At 43.0% G+C, this 15,978-nt stretch overlaps 1 pseudogene; it reads left to right on the top strand.

The window, feature by feature from the left end:
- Positions 1-4,185: 4,185 nt before the first annotated feature.
- Positions 4,186-8,189, top strand: LOC136468473 (uncharacterized; annotated as a pseudogene).
- Positions 8,190-15,978: the final 7,789 nt, after the last annotated feature.

Below are 15,978 nucleotides of genomic sequence, written 5' to 3'. Positions count from 1 at the left end.
CGACAGTGAAGGTACATCATTGTCGGTTCTCACAAATCTGACAGTGATGATGTCGGCAATGATGTGTAAATCTGGCGTAGTGCCCTATGCTAGGCCAATGCCGCTCACTGCTCCAAGCACTTTGGAAGCTGAGAGAGCAATGCTATACCGTGAGCATATTTACGATTATCTCGACTTCAGCCCAGTGGTGCTATGCTATGGACTACAGGGACACTATGACCTGCCATGTGCTGCAAATGAGCCGTACCGGTGGATTCCCGGTGACCACCACTACGTAAGGGAGGCGTTACCATGGTTCTACCTGGTCGATGGTCCAATCATAAGCCTTTGCATTATAGCTTATGGGTACACGTGCCCAGGAGGAGACGTTCGTTCACTGACCCTAATGTACTAGGAAAACATGAGAGAATGTCTTCCTCAGTAACACCCCTACGGATGGGTACAAGTCGGTGGAGCACTCATCGTCTCCCTCCACTACCGGAGACGTCCTCTTTGCCGAGGGCTTATGGGTTTGTCGAGGGCTACATTTCGGGCACTTGGCAAAGAGGGTCTTTGCCGAGGCCAGCCACAGGAGCCCTCGGCAAAGATAGGACCTCGGCAAACAAGCCTTTGCCGAGGGCCTGGCTCTCGGCAAACAAACGGCCCTCGGCAAAATAAATCTTTGCCGAGGGCCTAGCCATCGACTCCACCACTGTTCCCTCCCTTGACGCTATCCGAGCACGGAGCACGAGCTCTAGCCAGCCCATACGCTCACGGCCTTCTCCAGCACTGCAGCAGGTCCAGGCACTCCAGGTAATTCCTGTTTTACTCGTCGTACGTTGATATTTACACACCTAAATTAGATTTGCAATACTGATACATTGGAGTGAAATATTGCAGGCCGAGCTGCAAGAAACAAAAATGCAAAGTCAAGAGCAGAACGCAGAACTGACCGCACAGCTGCAGGCCCAGCAGGTCGCGTTCGAGGCCGCGCAGAAGCAGATGGCGGAGATGATGGTGATCATGCAAAGTCTTGGGCAAGCATAGGGTGTACCTGTGCAGTTTTCAGCTCCTCCTCCTCCTACTCCTGCAGCTACTCCTGTAAGTATGAAAGTTCACTTTTCGCTTGTGTTTTGCATGTATGTCGGCCTTCGTGCCGTTGTGGATGTCGGCGTTCGTGCCGTTGTGGATGTCGGCGTTCGTGCCGTTGTTTCTTGCAGGTTTTGGAAACCTCCCCGTGCAGGGGAGGTGCTGCCGAAATTTTCAATTGAGTCTAATCTTTTTGTATTCCTAGATTACTAGATGCAATCTCTAAGTTCCAAAACTGTTTTCCCGGATTACTCACACATGCAATCTCTGCTCCTTTGTGCAGCCTCCGTCCGCGGGTTCCAATCAATTTGGTAGTGCGTCACCGGGTGATCCCGCCTTTCCTTCACCACCGTCTCATAGGCTACCTTGATCAGGACTAGTGCTAGGTGATGTGGTTGGACATTATTGTAATATTTGTGGTTTATGGTTTTGACTTGTGCTTGGATTTCATGAACTTGTCGTAATAAACATGTGAATGATGATGAACATGTGACTTGTCGTTGTAATATATTGTGATTTGTGGTTCACAATTATGGTTGTGATATATTGTGAGAAAATGGGTTATGTGTGATATATATATGTGATGGTTGATATATATATGTATATATATGAAATGCTTGTGTCGATGGAATGCAAAAAACAAAAAAAAATTTAAATTTCTGCCTCTTTGCCGAGGGCAATGACCAAGGCCCTCGGCAAAGAAGGGTCCTTCGCCGAGGGCCGTCCCATTGCGCTCGGCAAAGATTTTTTTTTTAAAAAAATAAAATTTCTGCAACATTTCTTTGCCGAGGGCCATGGGGCCCTCGGCAAAGATTTTTCAAAAAAAAGAATAATTCTTTGCCCCTCGGCAAAGATTCTTTAGAAAAATTCTACACATTTCTTTGCCGAGGGCCATGGTTGGAGGCCATCGGCAAAGATTTTTCAAAAAAAAAGAATAATTCTTTGCCGAGGGCCCACGGAGACGGCCGTCGGCAAAGACTCCGTCCCAGGCGCCGGCGCCGTGACGGCTGCTTTTCTTTGCCGAGTGCCGCTCCAGCCCTCGGCAAAGGCTTTGCCGAGTGCCCGATAAAGGACCCTCGGCAAAGACCCTCTTCGCCGACTCAAAATTCCCCGAGAACTCTTTGCCGATGGTTAATGGGCCTTTGGCGAGGGCCTTAGGCCCTCGGCAAAGAGGCCGTCTCCAGTAGTGCTCGGGGTGGGTGACCTCCCAAGCTGGCTGTTTCTTTGAGAGTAAGTTTTCATGGCGTTCAGTACGTGTGGGGTGGCATGCGAACCAGGCAGGATTTTTTTTTTGGAGAGAGAGTCAGTTTTGATGGTAGTAAGTAGTAATCTCGCCCATAATGCATGCGGGCTCCTCTATTCCCATTCTGTGACTGGATTGGACTCCTCGATTCTGCGTGCGGTTGTGGTGCTATCTCAGTGTGATGAATAGTCTGAGTACTCTAGGTTGGTGGAGGTGTGCTGCTAATCTGCTATGTTGCTTATTCAGGTGGCTGTAATCAAGCCGTTGCGTTGATGTAAGGTGGTAGCCCAACTAGTCTGAACATCCATTCTCTGACCCTGTTTAGGGTCTTAAAGCTTTGAACATTCCTATCCTATGTATGCCTTTGTGGGTAAATGGAAGATTCATTCACATGGTCCAGCTAGTGATTTTATCTTACGGAGAACTGTTTCGATCCAAACCAAACTATACGACTTAACTAACCACACTCCACAGTGCACAAAAGCATAGTGCACACAGAGTTTGTTGATGGGAAAGTTAAATATCTTTATCTAACATATGTTAAGACACGTTATATTCGAGTGCACTTTTTCCTAGACGATAGAAATTTTACAAAAAAAAAATACGGAGGTCGAGATTGAATTGTCATAATCGATCTATCCACCTGTTGCATCAGCATTCATTGCAGTAATAATTGTTTGTGTTTGATTTATTCTGTATATATACTCCCTCCTGTTGACAGCCAAATATGTTTGTCAGAGATGAACAAGGAAAGTCAAATGTATTTGAAAATGATTAAAATTGGGCCGAAATACACACATCTCAGAGAAACCCAGCCCAAGCGTTTGGGAGGTTTCCTGGCCATGGCCCGTGGCACCTAAAACCAGCCCAGGCCAGTTTCTTCAGACAAGCTCGTGAGGCCAGTTTCCGGGTTGGTCGACCCGAACTCTCGGCTAAAACCCTCCTTCCTTCGGCCCTTTACCTACGAGAAAATTTCTCCCTCTTATCCAAAGTTCAAAACCTTTTGCTCAAAAAAAAAGTTCAAAACCTCTATCAGAAAAAATGATGTTTTACTTTTATCGTAAGTCAAACTATATAAATTTTAACCAAATTTATATACTTGAATATTAATTAATGTTTATATTATCAAATAAGTATTACTATATTTGTCTCGTAACATATTTTCACAGTAAATTTATCTGGAGCTATAAATGTAGCCGTTGTCAAAATGCTATAAAATCTTTAAGTTTCGTCGAATTGCCGTTACGTAACATTGGACTTCTACTAAAATGTCATTTGGTGATTTTATGTCTTATTTATTTTTTCTAGCCAAATCACCTAATCTCCTCTCTCCCTCTCTTTCTCACCTGTTCGGTGTCTTTGCTCCCTCCAGTAGTTGGCACGCCGCTGTCGCCACTGGCCGCCCCAAGCCCTATCAGGCTACCACACACAGGCAACTCCGTCTCCCCATGCGCCGCAAAGGGGTGGGGGAAGCAGTACTAATAACCACTACACCACAACACCGCTTCCCCGTCAGACATCTGACGCTAAAAATTATATTTGGCGATGGATGATCTGACGCTAAAGATAACTCAGAGACCATCTGACACTAAATCCTCATTTAGCGATTTAGTGTCTGTCGCTATAGGTATTCATATTTAGCGTTGAACCGTTTGTCGCTAAAGCCAAGTGTACCGTCAATCTGTCTGTCGCTAAAAAAATGGGCCCCACGCTGACCTCGCGTGCCCCACAATATCGATCAAGACAAATAGCCCATCACGGCCCACACTCACAGCCGCAACAAGCCTCCCCATTTCCTCCCCCTCCCCTTCCACCCGCAGCTCCCCGCGCCTAGAAGGGGAACCCAGCCGCCACCGCCGCGCAGCACGCCGCCCATGGCCTCCTTGTCGGAGAACACGGGCGCGCCGCTGGAGGAGGAGCAGCCCCAGGCCCCGCCGGCGCCAAACCCGAGGCCTACCGAGGCGGCGGCGCCTAGCGAGGCGGAGGAGGAGCCGCAAACCCTAGAGCGGGCGCAGGAGCTCTTCGACAGGGGCGCCAAGGCCATCGAGGACGAGGACTTCGTCGAAGCTGTAGACTGCCTCAGCCAAGCGCTCGAGATCAGGTTAGGGTTTCCTTTCCTGCTCTGATTTCCCCTCCACTTCTGCGACATGTAGCTGTGAAGCGACTCCGCGTGTTGGCGTATTTTGGAGCAATTGGCGGTTGGTACAATGCGTTTCTGTCCGGATTTGCTGGTTTTCGCATCAGCGCTTGGGTGTCCGGATTTGCTGGTCTTCGGAGAAAGCTGACGCTGAAGAAGGTATATGCTTACCACGTACATCTAAGCAAAGTTCACTGAATCGCACTTTAATTCTGTGTCTCTTTTTGATCTATACTTGTATATTGAATGCTAAGTATGGAGTGTTACAACTCATGTTTTTCATTGCAATCAGCATTCAGTTGGTTCATCAAAGTGGTTTGTTTTTCTTGAACAATTTTTGCGTTGTCTTTAGTAGGTGAGTTAGGTGATAACTGATAACTAGAAAATCCTTCGAATGCTCATGCATTTTAAATAGGTCTGATTTTAGATATTTTATTCTAGATTTGTTATTAAATGTCTTCTGTACATGAAGAGATGCTAGGTTAATCAGATATGTATCTTCGGTGCACTTGTGTCATTTGATTCTCATGCAACTAGCTGTGTAATCATTTTGCTTGCAGACACAATTCTACTAATAAAGGAGCAACTAGTAGGTTAATGTGACAGTAATATAACTTTGCTACTTCACCCAACAAGTTTTATAGTTTAATGTGACAGTAATATAACTTCCAGATGGAGAATGTTCCTATATACTATTGGCCAGTCTTTTTTATTTCATTTATGATACTGAGCATAGTTATCGACCCATACAGTTCGTGATCATAAAGTAACCATGATATCAGATCTGCCTTGTTTCATCGTCGGTTCTTGTTGAAGGTCATTACACTGAGTGAGGACAACAGGCCGGATTCTTGATGACGAGAACAAAAGGCTGTTGTGTTTACTGGAGGAAGAGCGACGACGCCTGTCTGAAAGAGAGAAATCTTCCTGTACATCCACCACGTAAATTGGTAAACTTTGTTGTGTGCTAAGATGAATGATTTTGTTGCAAATACATGCAAGTAGTCTAGCTTGAAGGATGGCAGCTTAGATGACTGGGCTCTTGATTCCGATACTGCAGATTAGCCATTTCATTTAAAAACACTGAACAAACATGGTTATCTTATATAATGCTAGGAACCAGCAAATAACATTTAACTCACTGCTGTAATACTACAGAAGTGATGATTTCATCTTGTTCCATCCTGACATATACTGGTGCAAAGATTATCCAAAATGCTCGATTACTTGTGGAAAAAATTGGAAGGCCACTGGAACTGGATACAGACGGCATTTGGTGTGTTTTGCCTGGCTCATTTCCAGAAAACTTTACTTTCAAGACAAAGTGAGTAAACTACAGCAATTAAAAGTAATTTTCAAACTAGCTGTTTTGTTTTATTATTATGAAACTCTCCTATAGCTGCTCTCACTAATTCAAGGCTGGATCATCTATCCTAGACATTTCTGTTGAAATGATTGCCTGAGTTGGGTCTTGAGTGTAGTATTTGCTGGATTGCTTTTAATCCTTGTGGTTTCTAGCTTTTCAGTATGTGCCACTACTTGTGATTTGATCAAGGAGTTTGAGCATTGAAGTTACCGGGAAGCTAATTAAATAAACGTAAAATCAGCATAATTCCAGAAGTAGTCACGACTGCGGTGATGGAGGCGAAGGTGAAACAGCGGGTTCTGGCAGAGCCGATGTGGTGGAATCGAAGTTCCAAGGTTTGCGTGCCATCTGTTCGACGCATGTCCAGCGGCCTGTGGATGCTTATGCGATGAACGAATTGGACGCCCTATTGTTCTGCAGAGTGGACCGCGCTTTACACCGCCCAGCTGACTCAGAAGGCTAAGAAGTACCATGATGGCTTGGTGAGGCTTGTGCAAATTGGTCCTCAAGTGAAGCAGGTAAGAAGCACTACACCTTTGATGGTTGTTTCTGTGCATGTTCTGAAGATTGGAGATGATGCAGTTTATGTTGCTGATTAGTAATGCTAGGTTGTTTCAATAGTCCTGCAATCATCAGTTTACTAAAGTGTCATGTTATGTTCCCTGAACTGAATGCTCAGATTGTTTTGCTCGATGAAGATGCCCAAGTACTGTGCAGCAGGCATCTCAAGTCAGGGGAATCCGTTGAAAGTGGGAAGAAATGCCATTTTCCTAATTATCTGGTAGATATTTGTGAGGCCAAAAATCAGAATAAAGGTAACTTCATAAATGCTCTAGTATAGTCACGAAGCTTTTAATTAGTCCGTGGGCCTGCACCTCATGAGACTTCCTAGTTTCATTTTCTCAATTACAGAATGATGTATAGCAAGCATTTTCTTTTCTTTTCTAACTCACTGAATGGGTGCTACTGTGGCTTGATTGGTATGCCGTATGTACATGCAGAGCATACCTCAGAGGAATCTATGGTGCACACAAAACCAATGAATGGGAAGAGTACAAGTAATAAGATGGGAATGGGTGCATTGAGTAAATCTCAGAAATTTATTAGTCCACACAAATTTCATGGTACTTAGCTATATTCCACATCTTCCTTCTCAGTGCCATGAGAATCTTGTTTTTTCTCTGTAATGTGTAGATATTGAGAACACTGACTCAGAAGTCACTGCTAGCTCTGGCAAGCCAGAGACTGACAATGCTGAAGCGAAATGTGCACCCTTTGTAGAATGGAATGCCTTGTATACCACCCAACTAACTCAAAAGGCAAAGAAATACCATGATGGCATCATAAGGCTCATGCAAAGTGGCTCACACGCAAGGCAGGTAAGGAACTGGTGTCCAATACTTTATTTTCTAAGTAGGTGTCCAACAATTCTATAGGAGGATGCTATTGCCTGTTAGATTATCTAATGAAACGTTGGCTTGCTGTGGACCTATGTGAGTGACAAATCTTACCGTTGTATTAAATTTCTGTTTAGATTGTTTTGTTGGATGAATATGGTGAAGAGCTTGGCAGCAGATACCTCAAGTCAGTTGAATCTGTTGAAAGTGGGAAGAGATTCCAGATGCCTAACTATCTTATTGATGTCTGTGAGTTTAGAAATCAGAAGAATGGTTAGTTACTTAGTTATATTCCCACCCAAGCATTCTCCTTCTGTTCCTAATGTGTAGATACAAGATGCTGCACTTGTGCAAATAGGTAGCCTAAGCACCTCTTTTTATGAATTGCACATACTTTCTTCACGTGTAGAGCCTAGACACTCTTCGAAGGAGGCTTTGAGTCAAACAGGACTGAGAAATGAAGAGAATACAAGTGATAAACTGAGTGGAAAAAGTAAATCACCAAAAGTTTGTTAGTCCATTTAAGTGCCAAGGTACTTGTTTGCAAAGTTCTGCAACAAATAATTTGCTTGCTGTATTATAGGATTCATTTGTCTTCGAAATCTGCAGATCTTCGGAAGAGTCACTGGGAAAGCACTACAAGCTCCAAAAGGCCACAGATTGGCCCAACTTCCAGTAACTTGGATGCTCCACCAAATTTCAATGGTACAAGAGCTTAACATTAAGCCCCATTAGTTCTATTTCCTGCCTCCCATAGAGCTTAATATATAGTTCAACTACAATCCGTTTTCGGTACTTTCAGATCCTTGGAGTAAATCAGACTACAATGTCAATAGAAGGGCTGACTGTAGTGAATCAGCATTTGGTATCATGGATGATCCTGATGCTGATGGGCTGCAATTGCATATTTTTCAGTGAGAAAAAAGCTTCCTGAAAACTTGAGATAGGAGCTGTGATAAGAAACTTGAGATAGGAGCTGGTGACATGCATCTAAAATGGAGTGATTCCTACTTTTGTAATAATACATCATACTGAAGCATAGTAATTTTATCTGATCATGGATCTATGTTTCAGGTTCATGAATGAATCTATTTGTATGAGAAATGTGCACAATGATGTTACTTTTGTATTAATTTGCAACCAAATGACCTTTTATTTTTTTTAAATGCATTTAAATGATCTCGTCAAACCATCTGTCGCTAAAAACATTTGTAACTTCAAATTGTCTGTCGCTATAGAGTACTGGCAGGCTATCTGTCGCTAAAGAGTAGCAGCAGACTATCTGTCGCTAAAAAAATTCAGGGCAACGGATTGTCTAACGCTAAAAGTACTGTCTGACGCTAAAGATTTTTAGCGACAGGACTTACAGCGTCTGCAGAAGTCTGTCGCTATAACTTTTTAGCGTCAGACTGTCTGTCGTTGTAGCCACTTTTAGCGTCAGACCGTCCATCGCTAATCTTGGTGTTGTGGTGTAGTGAACGGACAGAAACATTTTATTACTTTAAGAGAGGATGGTGCAAGCAATCTTGAACTTTGAACTGCTTTGCGCAGATCGATGAAACTTTGGAGGAGATCACACCTCGTTGCGCATTGGAGCTTCTTGCTCTCGCTATTAATGAAAAACAAAACATAACGGTATGTCTAGCGCCTGAACGCCTGGTCGTGTCCGAACGTGGCTCTAACACTTGCGCTGCTCCCGCATCCGCATCCAGCCCCATGCCCCCACGCGTCTCGCCCTAGCACCCGCGCCACCCCGTGCCCCGCACGTGAAAACCCATGTGGGTTGAACCAGGGCTGCGCCGTAGCAGCAGCGACAGCCACCGGTCGCGCCGTACAACACCCCGATCTATTTTTGCACCATCTAGATTAAACCTCTACAACATATGTCTAAAACAGATAAAAACATTTGGAACATATAATTTAAATACTATTGCAACATGTGCAACATCTCGATCTACTTTTGAAATATCTAGATATAACACTTGCAACATACAAAAAGAAGACAGATGAAACACTTGCAACATACGTGTACAAAAAATAGATGAAACATTGGGGATAGAAGCTTGCAACATACGTGTATAACTATTGCAACATATACAACATCTGGATCTACTTTTGCAACATTTGTATGAAACAATTAAAACATACATATGAAACAACTAAAACACTTGAAACATGGGCTTGCAACATGTATGAAAAGCGTCTAGAACCACTTGAAAACAAAGCATCGCCGCGCGGGCATGACCTACCTGGTGGCCAACTGCGGTGGCATAGGCTCGCTAGATGGTGCGCGCCCGCACGCCACTGTGCCCGCCATCGACCGAGGGAGAGGAGACGCTGCCGGATCTAGAGAGTGCGACGCCGGCCGGAGTAGCTAGGGGAGGGTCAGTAGCTTGTTTGGATCTCGCCGAGGTGGGGTGGGTGGGGGGGTGCAGGGTCACCGAATCCGTGGGCGTTGGGTGCTCCGGTGGGTTAGGACACTAGTAGAGAAACGACCTTTGATCCACTTTGAAATTTGGCTTTAGTCCCTGTATTTTTCGCGCCCGGGACTAGAGAAACCTTTAGTCCCGGTTGGTAGCTCCAACCGAGACTAAAGGTCTCTGCCCAACGGCTACTGCGGCAGGCTTTTGCTGCAGGGGACCTTTAGTCCCGGTTGGAGCTACCCACCGGGACTAAAGGTTAACGATTACTCCCGGTTGGTCCCTCCAACCGGGAGTAAAAGTCTACTCTCGGCTGGAGGCTTCATCCGGGACTAGAAAGGGACCTTTAGTCCCGCTTGCTGTCTCCAACCAGGACTAAAGATCCCCTCCTATATACCCCTTCTTCCTCCCCGAGCCTGAGCCACTTCGAGCTTAGTGTTCTTGCTTCATCGCCGACCTCTCTTCTTTCCTCATCGCCGGTAATCACAAGATTTCTTCGATTCCTCTATCGATTCTTTGGTTCTAAAGGTTACCAACTTTATACTCTCATATTTCATCAGTAGCATATCGCATTTTGTGGACTAGATATATATGGTTTTTTATGGTGGATTTTTTTATTTGTAAGCCATTTAAGCTCAAAATCACTTTAAAGTTTACATATTTAGATGAAGGAAGGTTAAAGTAGTTATTCAAAACTAGTATTCAGCTTTCATTTCTAGCATGCATAGCACACTTCATGGTTTAGAGATATAGATAATTTTAGAGCTTTTTAATTTTATTTGTTTATAAAATTAGAAATTTATATTATATTAAAAATGAGTATAGAGAGTAGATGACAACTGCTTCTGGGTCCTCGGCCTCTCATCGAGTTTCAAAGCGACTGAGGCCGGACCTCCCTCTCATTGCATACGGCAAGTGTGAGGAGAAGATCGTGATGGAGTACCGAGTGAGGAAGGAGTGTCCCAACAAGGGCCGTATCTTCTACAAGTGTCCAGATTACAATGTGAGTTATTTTGTCGCATTTGATGATTATGGTTAATTTATACTTATTTTTATGATGATTGTGATTAAAGTTCTAATTTTTTATTTTAATTTTAGTGGGATGGCACTGGATGTTCAGGCTGGTACTGGGAGGAAGAGTATGTTGAACACGTGCAAAACTCTCTTGCATAGGCGGCTACGGTGGCTGATGAGGCAGTGATCCTACGAAAGAAGCCCATAGATGTTGAAGAAATGCATGATCTGTCTATTTTAGTTGGGATTGATCGTGAAATCCTTATGCTACTGAAGTATATTTTAGCTTTAGTTTTTTTAGTGGTAGTTGAGATTGTCTACATGTAGCGAGACTTTCATAAATTAATACCTTATGTGGTGGCATGCATGTCGTATAATTAACTAATTATGTTCTAGGTTTTAATATAGTATGTATGTCATGTAATGCAGATGAGCCGACATTGGATGTACCATGCTGATCGCCGCTCCTAAGAGTTCATTGAGGGCGTGCATTCTTTCTTATGTGTGGCCGAGGCAAACAAACACGATAGTTTCATGTGCTACCCATGTGCCATATGTAAGAATTTGAAGGAATATGCTAGCTCAAGGAGTCTTCATTCACACTTGTTGAAGTCGAGTTTCATGCCAAACTATATTTGCTGGACAAAGCACGGAGAAACCGGGGTTGTAATGGAAGAAGGTGAATAAGAACAATGGGACGATGATGACATTATTGCTGAATATGGTGCCTTCAATAATACTGTAATGGGGAAAGATGAAGAAGAGGTAGGGGTAGAAGATGAGCCCACTAATGATCTTGGTCAGGCCATTCGTGACACACAAAGAGAATGCGAAAGTGAAAAGGATAAGATCAAGTTCGAGCGCATGCTAGAGGATCACAAGACATTGCTATACCCAACTTGTGATGCGGGGCAGAAAAAGTTAGGTACCACACTAGAATTGCTGCAATAAAAGGCAAAGAATGGTGTATCTAACAAGGGATTTGGGGAGTTACTGAAAATCCAAAAGAAGATGCTTCTGAAGGATAACGAATTGCCCGCCACTACGTAAGAAGCAAAACAGGTAGTCTACCCTTTGGGATTAGAAATCCAGAAGATACATGCATGTCCTAATGACTGCATCCTCTACCATGACGAGGAGTACGAGAAGTTAGATGCATGCCCGGTATGTCATGCATCGCGGTATAAGATCAGGCGAGATGACCCTGGTGATATTGAGGGCGAACATCCCACGAAGAAAATCTCTGCCAAGATTATGTGGTATGCTCCTATAATACCACGCTTGAAACATCTGTTCAGAAACAAAGACCATACAAAGTTGTTGCGATGGCACAAAGAAGATCGTAAGGTAGACAATATATTGAGACACCCTGCTGATGGGTCCCAGTGGAGAGCAATCGATAGAGAATTCTCGGAGTTTGTAAATGACGTCAGAAACTTAAGGTTTGCTTTAAGTACAGATGGTATGAATCCTTTCGGGAAGTAGAGCAGTAGTCATAGCACTTGTCCTATTACTCTATGTATCTACAACCTTCCTCCCTGGTTATGCATGAAGCGTAAGTTTATTATGATGCCAGTGCTCATCCAAGGCCCAAGGCAACCTGGCAACGACATCGATGTGTACCTGAGGCCACTAGTTGGAGAACTTCTACTTTTGTGGAACAGATCAGGTGTACGTGTGTGGGATGAGCACAAACAGGAGCACTTTGACCTACAAGCATTGTTGTTCGTAACAATCAATGATTGTCCTGCTCTAAGTAATCTTTCAGAATAATCAAACAAGGGATATAATACATGCACGCACTGTTTTGATGACATTAAAGGTATATTCTTGAAAAAATGTCAAAAGGTCGTGTACCTTGGCCATCATCGATTTCTTCCTATGAATCACCCCCTAAGAAAGAAAGGCAAGCATTTTAAAGGTAAGGCAGACCACCAGATCAAGCCGGGCAACCGAACTGGTGAGGATATACTCAATATGGTCAAGGATGTGAAAGTAGTATTTGGAAAGGCACATGGCAGCGAACCTATTCCGAACGACGCCGACGATCACACACCCATGTGGAAGAAGAAGTCTATATTTTGGGAGCTACGCTATTGGCAAGTCCTAGAGGTCCGTAGCGCGATCGACGTGATGCACCTGACGAAGAATCTTTGTGTAAACCTGCTAGGCTTTATGGGTGTGTATGGGAAGCCTAAGGACACACTTGAAGCACGACAGGACCTATGGTGTTTGAAAGAACGAGACAACCTGCATCCAGAGAAGACAGATGATGGACGCCATTACTAAGTCCTGCCAGCTACACTCTTAGCAAAGAAGAGAAGGAAAGCATGTTTGAATGCCTAGCAAGCATCAAGGTGCCATCTGGATTCTCCTCGAATATAAAGTGTATAATAAATGTGCCAGAGAAGAAATTCCTAAACTTAAAGTCCCATGACTGCCACGTGCTCATGACGCAATTGCTTCCAGTTGCATTAAGAGGAATTATACCTCCAAATGTATGTCTAGCCACCGTGAAGTTATGTGCATTCCTCAATGCAATTTCTCAGAAGGCAATCGATCCAATGGATCTAGCTAAACTACAGAATGATGTGGTTCAATGTCTTGTCAGCTTTGAGTTGGTGTTCCCTCCTTCCTGCTTTAATATCATGACACACCTCCTAGTTCACCTGGTCAAGGAGATTAGCATTCTCGGTCCTGTGTTCCTGCACAACATGTTCCCCTTTGAGAGGTTCATGGGAGTCCTAAAGAAATATATTCACAACCATGCTCGGCCAGAAGGAAGCATCACCAAGGGCTATGGAATAGAGGAGGTCATTGAGTTTTGTGTTGACTTTATTCCCGGCCTTGACCCGATTGGTGTTCCTGAATCATGACACGAGGGGAGACTAAGCGAAAAGAGAACACTAGGGAAGAAACCATATATTGGTACGCAGGACAATTATTTTAATAAAGCACACTACACAGTTCTGCAAAACTCCTCCTTGGTGGATCCGTATATCGAGACACATAAAGAGTTGCTCCGATCCGAGTTTCCAGGGAAGTCTAAAGCTTGAATTACGTGTCAGCATATGGAAACTTTCAGCGATTGGTTGCGAAAAGAATGTTAGGGTGATGAGAGTATTGATAAGCAACTGTATTTGTTGGCTAGGCAGCCATCGTGGCATATCCTCACATACAAAGGGTACGAGATAAATGAGAATACATTTTACACAGTAGCCCAAGATAAAAGGAGCACCAACCAAAACAGTGGTGTCCACATAGATGCCACCGACCCTAATGGAAATAAGCAAACATATTATGGCCGTATAGAGGAGATATGGGAACTAAACTATGCACCTACTTTTAAGGTACCTTTGTTCAAGTGCCAATGGGTAAAGGCGACTGGAGGCGGGGTAGCAGTCGACAACCAGTATGGAATGACAACCGTGGACCTCAACAATATTGGGTACAAAGACGAACCATTTGTCCTTGCCAAGGATGTGAATCAGGTGTTCTATGTCAAGGATATGTCTACAAAATCGAAGAGAGAGAAAAACAACAACGATCCAATCAATGAGCCAAAGCGCCACATAGTTCTTTCAGGGAAAAGAAACATTGTCGGAATTGAAGACAAGTAAGACATATCAGAAGATTATGAAAAGGATGACCGAATTCCACCCTTCACAATGAACAAAGACCCAAGCATCCAGCTAAATAATGAGGACACTCCATGGTTACGGCGCGATCATAACCAAGGGATATACGTTAAGAAGAAGTTCGCTACTGTGCCCGCTTGATATATATATATATATAGTGATGTATTAGACCTATTATGTAATAATTGTGACTTCAGATTTTTTTGTCGTGTTTTCATATTTTCTACGGTTTAAATGAATTTTCTGCTTGACGGTGGATTTCTCGTGGAGAATGTGTGATAAAAAACCAAATGATCAACGTTAATAAGATGTGAAAACTTATTTCCTATCGAAAAGCAATAGTTTTAATAATTTTAATCAAGTAGTATATTTTTGCATGGTGCAAATTGTAATTATTATTTACACTATGTTAAATATTTATACAGTAAAACAAAAGAGTTTAGGTTATAAATTTTTGTTGTGTATAATAATGCAAAACCAAGTCCAGTAACTATTAGGAATTTTTTTATAATTTTTGTTGTGTATAATATTTTTGGATAATTAATTTTAAGCACATGACTCGATCTATTTTATAGATATATGGTTTTTATTTTTTATAGATATATCTAGTGGTGTAAAAGATAGATGGCTGCCCCGAGAGACAACATGAATGAAGAAATGATGGATATTATCAACACCGGCACTCAATTTATCAATGGTGACCAGCATGATGTAGATGACGGGAGTCAATACCTGGCTCTTAAAAATATTCAAGAAAATATTGTGCAATAAAATACCGACGAGGTATATATATTTATATATATATTTAAATATTATATATATATATATATATTTGAATATCTATCATTTATTATGTGTACACATGATATTTATTTATTCTTTTTTTATACGTAGCCCTCTGGATCGATGACCACAACGGCGAAAAGCAAAAATATTCGAGGCCCAAAAAAGCCATTGGAGGAGCGCTACATAATATTAGAATTCAATATCGAGACAGGCGAACCACGTGGTCTACATGCAAGGAAATTCGTGCAACACCTTGGGTGCCTTATAAGAGACAGACTTCCGATCTGTGCCCATGAATGGAAGCAAAAGATCAACGGGCCTCATGTTAGTTTTGTCTCTGATCTTGATAAGAATTTAATTTAGGATGATATCCTTCGATATTTCACGTTGCAAGCGGATGATTATGATGATATCAACGATGATGAATTGAAGGAGCTAGTTCGAAAGTGGGCTATGAAGAAGATGGCCACATAATTCCAGACTTGAAAGAAATCCCTATACACGAAATATGTCAAGAAGAACCTAACGCCCAATTTCAATACTAGTGGCCCACTCGCGAAGTTGAGGCCCTACTGAAATGATTTTGTATAGTATAAGATATCGGAAGAGGGTGAGGAACGGGTGAGAAGGAACCAAGAGAATGCCCGACAGAAGGTATACCACCGTGGCATGGGATCAGGTGGCTACGCGACTGCCATTCCCAAGTGGAAAAAAATGGAAGCGGATATTCTTGCCAAGGGTATCATACCAGAATCACTCAATTGACCCAAACGCGCGAAGAATTGGTTTTTCGCTCATGGGGGAAGATTGGACCTAGAGACCGAGAAGCTGATTCATGGCCCAAAACTCGAAAGAGCAACACAAAGATTTTCTTATACTCTACGAGCTAAAGCTATTGATGCATTCAGG

The sequence above is a fragment of the Miscanthus floridulus genome, chromosome 8 (genome assembly GCF_019320115.1).
Source record: "Miscanthus floridulus cultivar M001 chromosome 8, ASM1932011v1, whole genome shotgun sequence".
NCBI lineage: Eukaryota > Viridiplantae > Streptophyta > Magnoliopsida > Poales > Poaceae > Miscanthus > Miscanthus floridulus.
This window is presented reverse-complemented; position numbering and strand designations above follow the sequence as displayed.